Raw genomic sequence first — 14,256 nt, forward strand, 5'->3', positions numbered from 1 at the left:
AGAGAGTGACCTATCAACAGATACGGGCAAGCCTAGGTCAAGTTCAAAAAATATTACACGAACATTTATAGGCGTCAGGAAGCTTTGTACCAGATGGATTCCCCATACTTTAACCGACAACCAGAAACATCTTCGCATGGACTGGTGAATGGACTATGGCAGGTGTCGAGATAATGAGTCATCCGCCATACAGTCCTGACCTGGTGCCCTGCGACTTTCATTTATTCCCAAGAACTAAAGATAAAATTCGAGGCTGCTTTACGAGCCCTAAAGATGCGATGAAAGCGTACGAAAATGCCATACAAGAGACCCCTAAGGAAGTATGGGCCCACTGCTTCTGTGCTCGACGCGTTGACTTTTTAGATCTAATGTCGATGCTTACCTTCATCGTTCGAGCGAGTATTAATTCCGGATATAGACATAAAGACCATTGGTGCCCAGCTGAGAGAACTTATGACCTCAAGGATAAAAGTCGCACGCTGAAGCCAGTAGGCTAAATGTGTTTAGTAATTTATCTATTTTTTTTATATAGGAATCCACAACATTTTCAATACATAATATTTAAATTTTTTGTAAATTTAAAAGTAACTATAACTATAGATATGAAATAGATTTTTTATGTTTATAACTATAATTCTACTATATATGCGAACTAATTTCTTGAGTTTAATAATGTGTGTGTTGAATTATGTGTGTCTAAAGTGTGTGTCTATACTGTTCAGTATATTGCCATAATAGTTGTACAAAATTTTATTTAACTTGTAATATGGTTTTAAGCTATCTTTATAATGACCTTCCGTTAGATAAGATTTATCAAGGTGCAAAGTTGACTTCAAAGTTGTTTACAAGGTAAGTTACTGGAATTAGTTTAGATATCGGTTAAGTGTCAAATTATAGTTAAACTTTCACAATTATGGTGTTAAACTGTTTTAAAGCGGGGCGCGAAGACAAGTGTATCAGAATAACTATTATAAAAGTTACAGCTTAATTAATGAATAAAATATGCAAATTTATGCTTTGCAATTTTATTCACGGCACACATGTAATTTTTTTTATTTAAAAACAACGTTTTCTTTCAGGCTATAATGTATTTAATAATTATTAGCTTTATATGGTTTCAAACCCGAAACAGTTATTGATTTAGAAGGTCTCAATTTTACCTCCTAAGGGTAACTAAACTATAAACATTTTATTTCCAAAGCAAAAGCAAAGCAAAAGCAAAGCAAAAGCAAAGCAAACAAAAGCAAAACTACCTTAACTTATTGATCATCGCCCAGATTTCACATCTACAATCGTATTTTGTTTATACTTACAAGAATAATACAATGTAATAAAAATTAATTTAAATATATTAATCACCACAAAACATTTTCACATAAAATAAAAATTTAAATACAGCAACCCAACATTAAATTACATTTAAAAACATTTGCACTACAAGTGAGTCATGAGTGTAATTACTTATCTGTACAATGCCACGTCAGCCTCGATTGAGGCTTAGCAATGCCTTTTCATTTTTCAGCTTCCAGCTCCGAACAGTCATTATGCTGAAATAATTCGCATATAACTGAAACCATTATAGACAAACTCGCTTCTGCATTTGTATTGTAAAGTATTACAATATATCTGATGACTGCAGTGTTTGGACCAAAAATCTAAAATTTAAAAAAAGAAGAAATGTTTAACTTATGGGCGTATGTAAGACGACCATTCGTGCCTTCCAAATAAAGCAATGACATTATAATCTGACAGAGCTATAAACGAATGTCATTAATTGACTGACTTGACAAATCCAAAACTTCTAGAAGGCACGGGCTACTAGTTACCTTTATAATCATTTAATTCAATTATTAAGAGCGTGAAGAACTTCCTCTTCCAAATTTAAACGCTGAAATCATTTTACTCCGTTCCACTCAAAAACTTTCACGAACAGTTAAAACTTCTAGAAACTTGTACATAGATATTTCAGCTTAATCGCTGTTATCGCTGAATTAAAAGAAAAATTTTAAACCAATAATCACCGCCACTCCAAAATCGATTGGATTTGCGAGTAATCCTATTTAACCTTACTCTCAATCCGATCCGGAGCCGGATTTTAAAAAACGTGTAATACATTTTTATCGAAGGTCTTGTAGCTTAATAGGTAAAGGTCAGTGATGGAGTCAGTTCAGTCTTATATAAAATCGTTTAGACAGATTTTTAAATGTCAATCTTCTACGTAAGTCACCAGCATGGAGCATGGGGATTTAATGCCTAATCTAGAATATCGAGTTTCTGAATTCAAAATTCGAAATAACCTTGAACCTAACCTATGAAGTTTCACCCCCAGCCCCTCCCAAAAAGCATCCGTAACGTGTTCCATACTTAAACGTAGTAGAAAAAGGAAAATGTAGGTTATTATAGTGACGATTATGATATTAATAATTAACATTTTTACTGAATATTTTTCATGACGTGTTTCGTAATAAGCTAAAACTTGTCAACTTAAAATAAATAAAACAGAAGCTCTTAAATGTTTTAAAAGCATCTATAGTGAATTGTAACATATACTGTGAGTCCGGGCCTGTGCTGTTTCGCCGCTTTCAATGTTCGCCACAAATTGGCCAGAGCGCTACGATAGACTAGAATAAATTTAAAACCTCCATTTTCATAAAACTAACGTGCACAGTTAATTGCATCATTAACTGTGTTTTAAAATACATAAACACTGAATGGTTGAAGCACAGAGTTCCTACAAAATTTTATTCATTAAAAACATTCGTACTAAGCGTCCTCTCTACTAAATCTTTTGAATGCATTTGTACTCCTCAAATATTCCTTAACATAGCTAAGTGTCGGTGAATAGGAGTTTTTCAAAATAGATATGTTTATCTTATAATTATATTGAGGGTAATCCATAATTTTCTAACCCACCCGATCGCCATATTTGATTTGTTTACGTCAGATACGCTTGAAATGGTCTTTGCTTATTTAATTCAATCCTCAATTATAATTTTTTGGTAAATGTTTGTGCGTATGATGAACTAATTCTGCTTTTACTTAAAAGCGTAGTTTAACCAGTCAGTAAAACCTTTCTCGTTGTTTCTATACTGACTGTTATCCCTTCGAATGACAATTGTGTGCCTAATTAAATCTATTTATTGTTAAAATGCTTCCTAAGTCTAATCAATGAGATATAAAAAATATTAAATAAATTGACCCAAAGTAAATAAGGTTTCGTTATATTTCAGTCATAAATAGTTTTTCAAAATAATCTTTAAACATAATAGAATTTCATTTATTTATAAGCTTAATCGTGTAATTCTCACGACGGTAAGTGGAAATCCTAAAGCTCCAAGTAGTATAAGTATGTAGGGGTATTCAAAGTATACCTTATGAAAACTCAATACGTTCTTCTTTCAAATAGGACCATTGAACAGAACTTCTGAATTCCAATCACATTACAGATAATTTTCTTTATAGAATCCAAGCAGATAAAATAAACTTCGAAACTTGGACTCAATTTCAATGCTCAACTTTTCTCTGTGAATTAAAACTTTCGAGGTGGCCATTGTGCCGTGTTTTTATACCCGGGACTGTTACGAATACGTTCTATAAAAGTATAATGAAACCACACACAAAATTAAGAGTTATTTTATATATATTATAATCTCAGTGATTAGAATATTATTATTTATGCATTGTGCATTTACCAAGGAAGTCTAATCCTTCTAGGACAGCTGTACGATAAATTGAAGCCGAGGACTTTGATCATTAGTTTCAATAAGCATTAGTAGGATCATCCGTTTCTAACTAACAATTCGGCGATTTTAAGATCAACGTGGGTTTTTGGGCAAGATTTGACTTTTCTTTTAAGGAACACATTGCCTTCTTATCGCAAATTAACCGAATATTAACTTGTATTGTTTAATTGGACGGCGTAAATAGTCGCGATATATCGAATGTAACTTACGAAATAACAAACGGTATCTCGATTTTTAACTTGCTTTCAATAAAATCTTTAAGTTCTACGTCTGAACAAATCTCCTCTTAACAATCTCCTGAACTCGTAACACATTCTTAACACAGCTAACTCGCCCACAGTACATAAATAATATAGTTGCGCAAATTGCTGTTTTATTCAGCACATATTTCATTAATTGGTGTAATAGCACTGGGCCACGATAGACCCCAGGCAGGTTTTCTGCGCAATTTTTTTCAGAAATTACAACTAAAAATAAGTCCGAATTGGTCCCTGTGGTAGTGATTTAAAAGCTGACAGCATTTTCTCGCTGTATTGCAATACTTATTATTTCGTTAAAACAGCTCTGGGATCACTGGTACTGTCTACCACGCAATTTAAATCTGTATGATCTAATTTAGCTTTTGTACCCTTGAAGCCCACGGCCCAAGAGTCCTCCAAAGGATACAAAATCCTACGTTCCTGTTTAATCGCTATGCACAAGTAAATTGTTATGCAACCATTACGCCATGCTTCACTTATTATATTGAATCGAAATGCCATAATAATAAAGTAACAAACGCTTAGATTCAGGCAAAACCACGTGTCTGTCTGTATTGTTAGGTGTCCTGTGTGTAATCTAGTCCTGAGTTGTTGATTACTCCGATACCCTAGCAATATAACAAAATGGTTTCGTTATTGAAACTGTAAGTAAACTGGTGTCGATATCAAAACTTCCCAATGCGATTTACAATACTCACTGGATTATTTGAAAGCACGAAATCGGTGAATTGAAAAGAGTACTTTTGTATATACAGTTAAAATCTGTTATAACGACATTGAAGGGACTAATCATATTTGGTAACAGCCGATGACGTTGTTATTAAGTACCTAATACATATAATTTCACCGGAAACGGTACCTTTTGATTTTAGTCAATATAACTGGTATGCTGTTCTACACGTTGTCATCGTAAACGGTTTTGACTCAATTCCCAGGTAGCCGAGATCCATCAGAGCCTGGAAGAGTGCCGCGAAAGAGGAACTCATGTAAGCCTCTTCGGGGTAAAGGCGCACGTTGGTACGCCAGGGAACAAGAGGGCGGACACGTTAGCAAAAGAAGCGCCGGTAAAACTAAGGTCAAAACCTGAATACGCCGCATACATTAATGTCAGATAAGGCAAAACACGTTAGAAGTTTGTAACGAGCGCTACCTGGAGGGTGAAACAGCTGGAACTACAAAACTTTTCATCGGAAATATTAGAGCTGCGTATAAATTAATAAAAGAGAAGCGTTTCACACCCCATATGGCGCAATTCTTACAGGGCACGGACATAATCTGCATAGGTTTAAAATTAGGACAAGCCTAACATGTGCCTGCAGTCATGGGGAACAAACTGTAGAACATGTGCTTATACATTGCCCTATATTCGCACCGCCCAGCCACGACCTGGAGCAACAAATACAGATGACTGTAGACCCTAACGGCCTACAGGGCATGTTAATAAAGCCGGGCCTGAAACAGTTCTGCAAAAAATAATTAAATATATAAAGGCGGCAAACAAAACTGAAAGAGCGGGTCTCGCGAGGAATTGCGCCTCGGCTCGCCCATGAATATTGTAAACAAAAAACGTATTATCTTGCGAGCCGCGTAACACACCATTCGTGAACTGCTTCTACTACTTTATTGTATTAAATATTTTGTATCTTTTTAGTAAAAAATTGAGAGATATAAAAAGTCCCTGGACTTAATGGCAGGGGAGAGAATTGAACGATTTTGACTGTAGTTATTTTGTTTTATAACATTTCTGGATATTTTTGGATAATCCGATTGAGAGATGCCTAAATGTGCATCAACCATATTATCATTTATTGTTTATGAATATTTAAACGCTCAAAAATATATAGTCAGTATAACGAGCAAGTATCCTTATCCAAGACCCGCATGTCGTACTGACACCAACAAAAAACTACCCCTCATACATTGGCCCATTTAAATATATGTCATGGAAAAATTTAATAAGTACATAACTCAGCAACTACGATAATTGTGATAATTCACTAAATTAGAAAGTACAGAGCAAAGATCTATTTATAATAATAATCATTTATTTGCCAAGATAGTGGTACAGTGGTTAGAACGATCATTTACAAATCCGTACAATCAGCCATATATAAATAGGCATGCAAATGTTACATAAATTTTTACAATGTCTTATTTATCATTATTATGGCTGTAATTTTGTATTTATAACCGTATTCATATTCTGGCTACTGCAGTTTAATAAAGTAACGGTACACCTCACTTCATACGGCAGTATAAAACTAACATTAAACTATATTAGGTCATAATTTATGCCTGCAGCGAATAAATGTCAGGCTAGCGTGAACGGATTAATTAATCAAAAATATCGTCCGCTAATTAAAACTATAATCTCGACATGGTAGTGGATATTAAATTAAAATAGTGTTCTGCTCATGTGTTATGAAATGTGGTTAATTTTTAGCTCATAATGTATATTGATAGAAACATATTATCAAAATTCGATCAAAAAATCGAAAAAAACCGAATGGAAAATAACAACCTCATTTCACACAAAAAAATTAAAGGAGCCTAGGAAGGATAAGAAGCATTGGGCGAAAAAAGTGAATTAGTGGCCTGTGTTTGATTCCAAAGATATATGAAATAATAATGATTCTTATTTATTTATCAGAACAATAGCAGTGTAGCGCTACTGGCTTCAGCGTGTGACCTTCAACCTTGAGATAGTATGCTCGATAACAGGCCGTACACTCAATAGACATCTGGCGTCGCGCATTTCTCTATAATTGTATATATTAATATATTCTACTTGTCTATAAAATAAAAATTATCAAAATAAAACTTGAGTTTAAGAGTTTTTTAAAGTGTTATATTATTATCAATATTTATACGAGAATTGTCTTTTTACTTTATAATAGGATCATGCCCACAGCTCTCTGTCTGTCAAAATACAAATTCAAATACGCATTGAATTGTAGACCTCTTCCTTCGAGCTTTTTGATATCGGTTAAAAATAGTGTAATCGAATATATGTAATAACTATAGATGAAAAGGATTCCACTAATAGTTATTGTTAGTAAGTAAGAGTCCCTCGAAGCATCTTCATAGTGACAGCAACTTAACTCCAATTGAATATTTTCATTTAATAATTTTAGTGAGTGTTCCTTGTATACGAACTAATTTATAAAGAGAAAGAGTTTATTTTATTTAATTAATATGAAACGTTATCTTAATTATAATTAGAATAGGAGTATTCATAATAATAAATATATATAAAACAAGTAAATAATCTGAGAAAATATGTAGGGACAAAATCTTAGAATGTAATTTTCATTGACAAATGAGTATGAAACACAACACGGGTCGGGTAGGTTTATCCACAAACCATTAATAGTCAAGCTTACCCAAGGACTGTTTGTAGATTAATTTACTTCAAGATAGCGTCCTGACAGCCTCGCTCGATCTAGATATTACACACTATAGTGATTTTAAATATATTATTTACGTTTATCTTAACTACGTAAACATAAATAGAAAAGCGTACTAAATAGCTAGATATAAAGTTTCAGAGCCAATGCTTAGAACTAGCTCTAACTTCTGTATGTCAACTTGGATTATAATAATGTCATACCAATACACGTTTCACATACAAAAGTCATTGCTTAACTCTGATATCAGTGGCCGGCGTTTCTTCTTAAATCAAATACATTGCACATCAAATTAAGTGAGTAGTTAAAAAGGGACGAAAACAGGGGCTTAAGCGGTTTTTAGTAGTAGCTAAAAAAACTTAAACGTTTACAATTGTATTTATATACTCTGTAAAAGAATTTATTAACATACTATAAACGCCTTATCGATATATAAAATAAACAATATATTTCTATTTTTTTTTAATATTGGGCGATACTAGTAGTTTTTTTTTTTCAAAAATTCTATCTTTGTTAAGCGCCGAGACAGTACTCTATACATCAATAAATCAAATTTGCAAAACAATAATACCCATCTATTAGTAATCCCGTTAATGAATGCAAATTTTATCATAAAGGTGAAAATGTAAAATGGAAAGCCACTAATTTTAAATTAATAAATGCTAAACAACGGTGGCATTTTTAGCACTACCCGACAACCGAGTGAATCGAAAACCGAGATTAACTGAGTGCAACAAACGTAAAAAAAATAATGCAACTTTATCATATGTGAGAGAAATTATCACTATTTAAGGTAATTTTTCCCGCCTCGGAAAAAGAGGTACCTGTGAAGATGGTTTCCTACTAAAATTGTTAGTAATACATTTAATATAAATTATTTCTGATCATTTTAGTAGAAAATTAAAGGTTTATTATTAAAGGTATTTTAGGTTTATCAGGTTGTTTTTAAGTCACTATATACTCGGACGTAACAAAATAAGATCTTTACGATACAGATCTTAGAAGTCTGACTTCAAAAATATATTGGATTTCGACATACAGTTATTTCTCGTCTCAGAGTTATGTCTACCTTTGAGGTCACCTAACATATAAATCTTTATCTTCTTTCTTTCTGTCAAAAGGAATTCTTTTTATTCCTACGACGTTAGCCAAGCGTAACAAAAACTTGATTTACAATTTGGCGATGCGCCATAATCCCTAAATATTATTTGGTCGTTTTAATTCATAAATTTTCTATTATTATAAATAAAAGTGGCTTCCCTAAATTTAATTTTTTGAAAAAAATTTTTTTTTAGGGTTCATTATCTACCAACATAATCTATTTTATTTAAATGCTTTTATTTTTTTACCCGCTTCGTGGACAGGTCTTAATATTGGTACGGAGAAAGTTAAAAATAGATTTAAAAAAATAATAATTATGTCAAACGAGCAGGTGGGTTAAGTGTTTATCGCCGTCCATGAACACCGTTTTTTTTCTTTTTTTAATCAGGGGAATGCATTTCCGCACTGAGTGTGGGACTCGCTCTAAAAGCCCTACCCACTAAACCAATCAGGTCACTGTTGGGGTAACTTGGGGTCGCGTAAGCATTCTACCAAGAGACCCCGTGACTGGCTGCTTAAGCAACCATCTTTCATTACATTGCTATCGCCTTACAGTAGGGTTGCAATTTCTTGCACCCAACACGTGATTCGCCGGCATGTTCTCGCTCGCACATACAACGCAATGTGATGCTTCGTCACATGTGACAGATTTGTGTCCAGCTTTTCCGCACCTATAGCACAGATTGCTACGGTCCACGGTGGATGAGCAAGACGCCCGTGTGTGCCCTAATTCACCCATTTTAAACCACTCACTAATAAACGTACTCAACGGAATATTGTATCACGCCCACTCGCTCGGAGCACTCAACCGGCAACACGTCTTATCTGGTCGAGCGCCCGACGCCGTTTTTTCGTCCATGGACACCTACAACACCAGGATTGTGGGAGCGTTGTCGGCTTTAAGGTAGTGGTACACTTTTCTCAATTCAATAAAGTTTATTGCTTAGGTTGATAAAGTTTATATCTCAAGTTAACAAATTTTATATCTCCACTTAATAAAGTGTATCTTCTGCAATTGATTATCAAAAATTATGCGTTGTATTTCTACCTAATAAGTCATCTTTTTCTTGCCGCAATACACAATCTACTAACTAGTGTGGCCATAAATACTGTTACATAAAAACTTTTATTTTTTTCAACTTTTTAATTATTTTGAATTTGTACACGTATACTATTTTAAAAACATCTTTTGAGTTTGCGCTATTTCACATACTTTTTCGTGTTCATGATCAAATTACAATATGGATTGGGGTTGTTAAGGTAATAGGATTGCAGCGATCGCCTTGTAAAAAATCGGTATGGAGCCGTCGGTCCAGATACTTCAAAAGCTTGGTACAATAACACTTCGTCTGTCGAAGACCAGAATACATTGTGCTGTTGGAACTACAAAGACTGTTAATGCTGTTAAAGTCAGAATTCGTCGAAACGAATTAAGAAGCAAAAAATCTTATCGCGAGAAATGAAGATTCCCGCTAGGACTGTTTCGCATATTATAAAGAAAGACCTGAAGCTCGATGCTTATTGTTGCTATACAGGACATGCCCTAAATTAATTTTTACAATTAAAGAGAGTGCATCGATCAAAACGCCTTCTGTCGTGACACGCAGATGAAAAGTACAAAAATATCCTCTTTACCGATCAAAACAATTTCACGATTGAAGAACACTAAGCAAATCAATATATAATTATATATAATACAATAAGCAAAATCATAAAGTGTACGTTCACAGTTTTAAAACAGCTGCTCATGTGGTCGGAAAGGTACAACGTGGTCATCATCCTGCGTCAGTGAAGATTTTGTCTTATCAAGGAGTCACAAACAGTCACATTTTTGTGAAAAAGGAATAAAACTTCAGCCAAAGTGAGTCTTAAATCATGTTGTGAAAACATTCAGCAATACACTTTAGCAAAGCACGAACAATCCTATCCTAGTTTCAAACCAACGTTCAGAACTTTATAAGAGCTGAAGACTGGCCCTCACCTAGCTCACACCTCGGCCCTTAAGACTTTAAATTATGGTCAGTTTTTGAGGACATGATTTGCATTAAATGACACGGTGATATTGAATCTCTTAAAAAATCTTTGGAGCAGGTGAAATTTACTTTGGAAACAGTGCGTAAATTCAGAGAGTCGTGGCCAAACAGATAAAAGGCCTGTATAACCAAAGGTAGCCTTTTCGCTGAGACTTTAATAAATATTTAGGTATAAGCTAGCTTAATGTATTATTTAGTATAATTTCTCATGTAACTGAATTTTATTGTTAAGTAAATAAAATATCTAAAAAACGAATTGAAATCATTCAACTTAATATTTAAAAGCCGCTTAAAAAAGGAAAGGTCATATAACTAATGTTAAGCTTGGTTAAAGTTTTGTTTAAATTTCACACGAAACCGGGTCCTTTAATCTGCGGTTTAGGCTCCCAAGGCTCAACACAAACTGAGAAATACTAAACAAAGTTCACTTAAAATTACTAATTAGATGTGGTTTTAGACATCCGATAACAGAAGATGAGCCTAAATTAATTTTAACGGTTAAGGCTTTATTCTGCCCTAATCAGGAGCGAACTCGAAATCAGAAGTTTGATTGTAATGGAAAATATAAGCAGGAATAGTGCTGAAATATATTTTAATACAGTTGCTCAAAAAGTGGCGTATTGCAGTGACGTATAGCGTTCGGGATGAGGGCTATTACACACTCCAGTTTTTTGTTTACATTTTCCGCACTCGTACGTTCTCTTTCCCAACTGTCAATATAATGTCTATTTATTTCCTAAAATGTTCTTGCGAGTTTAATTGTTTGTTGCACAACATGAGTAATTTCGCCACCACCACCACTAACAACACACGACTGGAACTCAGTATAATTGCACAAAATGCTTCGGAGAACATATCTACGACATATGACGAAAGAAGAGAAAAAAGCAAATAGTTTTATTAAATTGTTTCATTTTTTCGCAACTGTATTAAAAATAGTTGTTCAATATTGTTCCAACTATCAACCTTCGGCTGCGCCTCGGCTCAGGTAGACATTTGTTGGAACTTTTTGCAATCGTAATGAAATATACTATTACCGGGGTAAATTTTACAATAACCTACACCATTTATTTAGGCACGTGGTGAAAGAATTACTGGAACTACGGAGAGAGCCATCGGCAATATACTTTGCCTGAAAAGTATTTCAGATCCCGAAGGCATGCCTTGCTTCCCGAGTTCGTGCCACCTTGCTTCGTGAGGAGCTCACGAACTGTCCTCCGCTAGCAGTCACCTATTCCGCATATGATTTCGCTACTTTATCGTTTCCTCAGTTTTGCAGTTTGTTTTTCATTTGCGACAAGTTTGGGGTGTCCCAGACACTAATGCAAGATGTTTTTTGTTGTTTTGTTAATTAATTGTTAGAAGTTTAAATATATACGTAATATTTTTATTATAATTATTATTTATCATACGTTTCTGACGAGTGACGTTCTGAAATTGAGTTTATTATTATGATAGTAAAACAATTTTACTATCAAACTCAATCAATTTTACTACAATGTTATCTAGTTACCGACAACAACTACCTAGGTACCTAAGTAACACTGAAAATCTTTAGAAAAAGTTGCCAATATCTTTATTGTTTTTCGAAGAAATCTCCATCCTTTCTACACATCACATCGCATTCGATGGAACCACTGACAAAATCAGTTGGCCCATTCATCCTTAGGGGTCTCTTCTATGGCATTTTCGTACGCTTTCAACGAATCTTCAGGGGTGTCTGTGAAGTTAGCAGAGCACAAAAAAATTAGAGTTCTGGCAGCAAACACAAGTTCTAGAGTTCCTGATAGTTTTTAGTAAGAGTTCTGCACATTTAAGTCCAGAAAATATTTTTTTTAAAAATCGTGAAATGCTCTGCTGTGCCCGGGAAGCTGGCTGGCTATCGATTTCGATAAAAAAGGTCTCATTAAAACAACCAATTTAATTGTAATAGTTCCTAATCATTTAAATACAAAAATAAAAAAGTTTGATTATAAAAAAAATAAAGAAGAGTGAGAGAAAACGAAATAATTAGCATTTTTGTCAATTTTAACACTAATTTTAGAAAAAAATAAAAAAAAATTAACTTTTGGGTCTAGACTTGGGAACACCGCGGTTTCTGTTGCGCCTTTTAGTTGTCTAGGCAACACAATTAAAGCCTAGGCCAGAACTCTTCGCTTACTCTCAGCAGAGCATACCTCTATGACGAAAATTGGCAATTTTGTCACTAATATTTAGAAAATTTAAAAAAAAAATCTTGTTTTGTTTCTATAAATAGTTACGTAAGGTACAATATTTTAAAATATTTTTTTATAATTTGTTGATAGTGTAGCTTTATACTGGTGAAAGAATTTTTAAAATCGATTGCTTAGTTTTCGAGTTATGTAATTTCAAACCAAAAATAAAATCTTTACAATATTTACTTGCATAGTTGATAAGATCTTTTGTTAAAACGCGGTATCGTTGTGTTTCGAGCACGTCATATAAGGAACCGCAACAATTTCATAATACCATGTGTGTTCCTGTATAACAATTCGTCCTGTGTGTTCGCTGCACGTATTGAACTTTATGTTCCATAATTATAATCTTGGATCTTGATTATTATTCGTAATATAGTCCTTTGAATTGGTTGTTGTTACTCGTTAAATTGTTGTAATCGTAGTCGTTTTCATATAGAAGAATATAAATTAACAGTGTATGAGTGATTTTCGTATTTGATACTATAAATAATTTATGTTACACATCTACTTAAGTTATTCGTGGTTTTCTATACCATCTTCAAAATTCAAATATTATTATGTGTGTTTTTTATATTCTTAAACATATATTATCAGTAATATTTTATTAAGGAAAAGTTTGCTTAGTAGTAATTTTAGATAATTTAGGTAAATAAGGTTTTGTCATAGTATTGTTATCATGTTTCGGTATTCCTAATTTTCCAAATTGATTAAGTTTTAGGTAGCATACGTAATCATCTTCGGGTTTTTGATTTTAAACTCAATATTTTAAATACATATATATATATATATATATATATCAATTTTTTTCGTTTATTGTCATAATTGAAGTAAGAATCAACCTTTGACTTAATTGATTCAAATTATATTATTTAGTGTAATTTTTTAATTGAATAACTTAAAATGTCGAATGTTTATAATAAATTAGTCCTTGAAGAAATCTTGTCGGACGAAATATTTAGAACTATTAACGATGAAGGTCGTATATATCCTCCATCACATAAAGTATACAGAAATATATCAGAATTAATGAAGCATAGTGGATCAGCTATTTCACCTAAACATATTTATACAATTATAAATAACAATCGCAATGGCTTTAAGGGCATGATTATCAAAAAATTTCAAATCAATTTGCGTGAAAAAAGTGCATCACGAGAAAGTGACGTTGATTACGGTAAACAATCATAAAATTTGATTGACAATGTTATTGAAAATACCTTTACTTCACGAAAGTTTAATTTAGTGATTTCTCAACAAAAGTGGCAAACAATCAAACCCAGGGAAATGTGATATGGGAAGCGCACATATTGGAAGTTACAAAAAGGATGGGCAGATGTTATAGCCGAAGCATTATGTGTACAACAAAATATAAATTGTCTAATTATCTAATCGACGCTGGTAAAGACGCCGCTACATGGCGAAGAAATGAAGCTAGTCGTATCAAAAAATTTGCCACCAATGATCCACCAATACTACCTACCTCAGTGGTGGTA

The 14,256-nt window shown here is 33.4% G+C and overlaps 1 long non-coding RNA gene across 1 annotated transcript; it reads right to left on the reverse strand.

The window, feature by feature from the left end:
- Window positions 1-1,331: 1,331 nt before the first annotated feature.
- LOC123709852 lies at window positions 1,332-2,029 on the reverse strand. The gene is made up of 2 exons (XR_006753769.1): window positions 1,827-2,029; window positions 1,332-1,655 (listed from the first exon to the last, which is right to left on the reverse strand). It is a non-coding gene; the product is annotated as an uncharacterized LOC123709852 (long non-coding RNA).
- Window positions 2,030-14,256: the final 12,227 nt, after the last annotated feature.

Source organism: Pieris brassicae, chromosome 5 (genome assembly GCF_905147105.1).
Source record: "Pieris brassicae chromosome 5, ilPieBrab1.1, whole genome shotgun sequence".
Classification (NCBI taxonomy): domain Eukaryota; kingdom Metazoa; phylum Arthropoda; class Insecta; order Lepidoptera; family Pieridae; genus Pieris; species Pieris brassicae.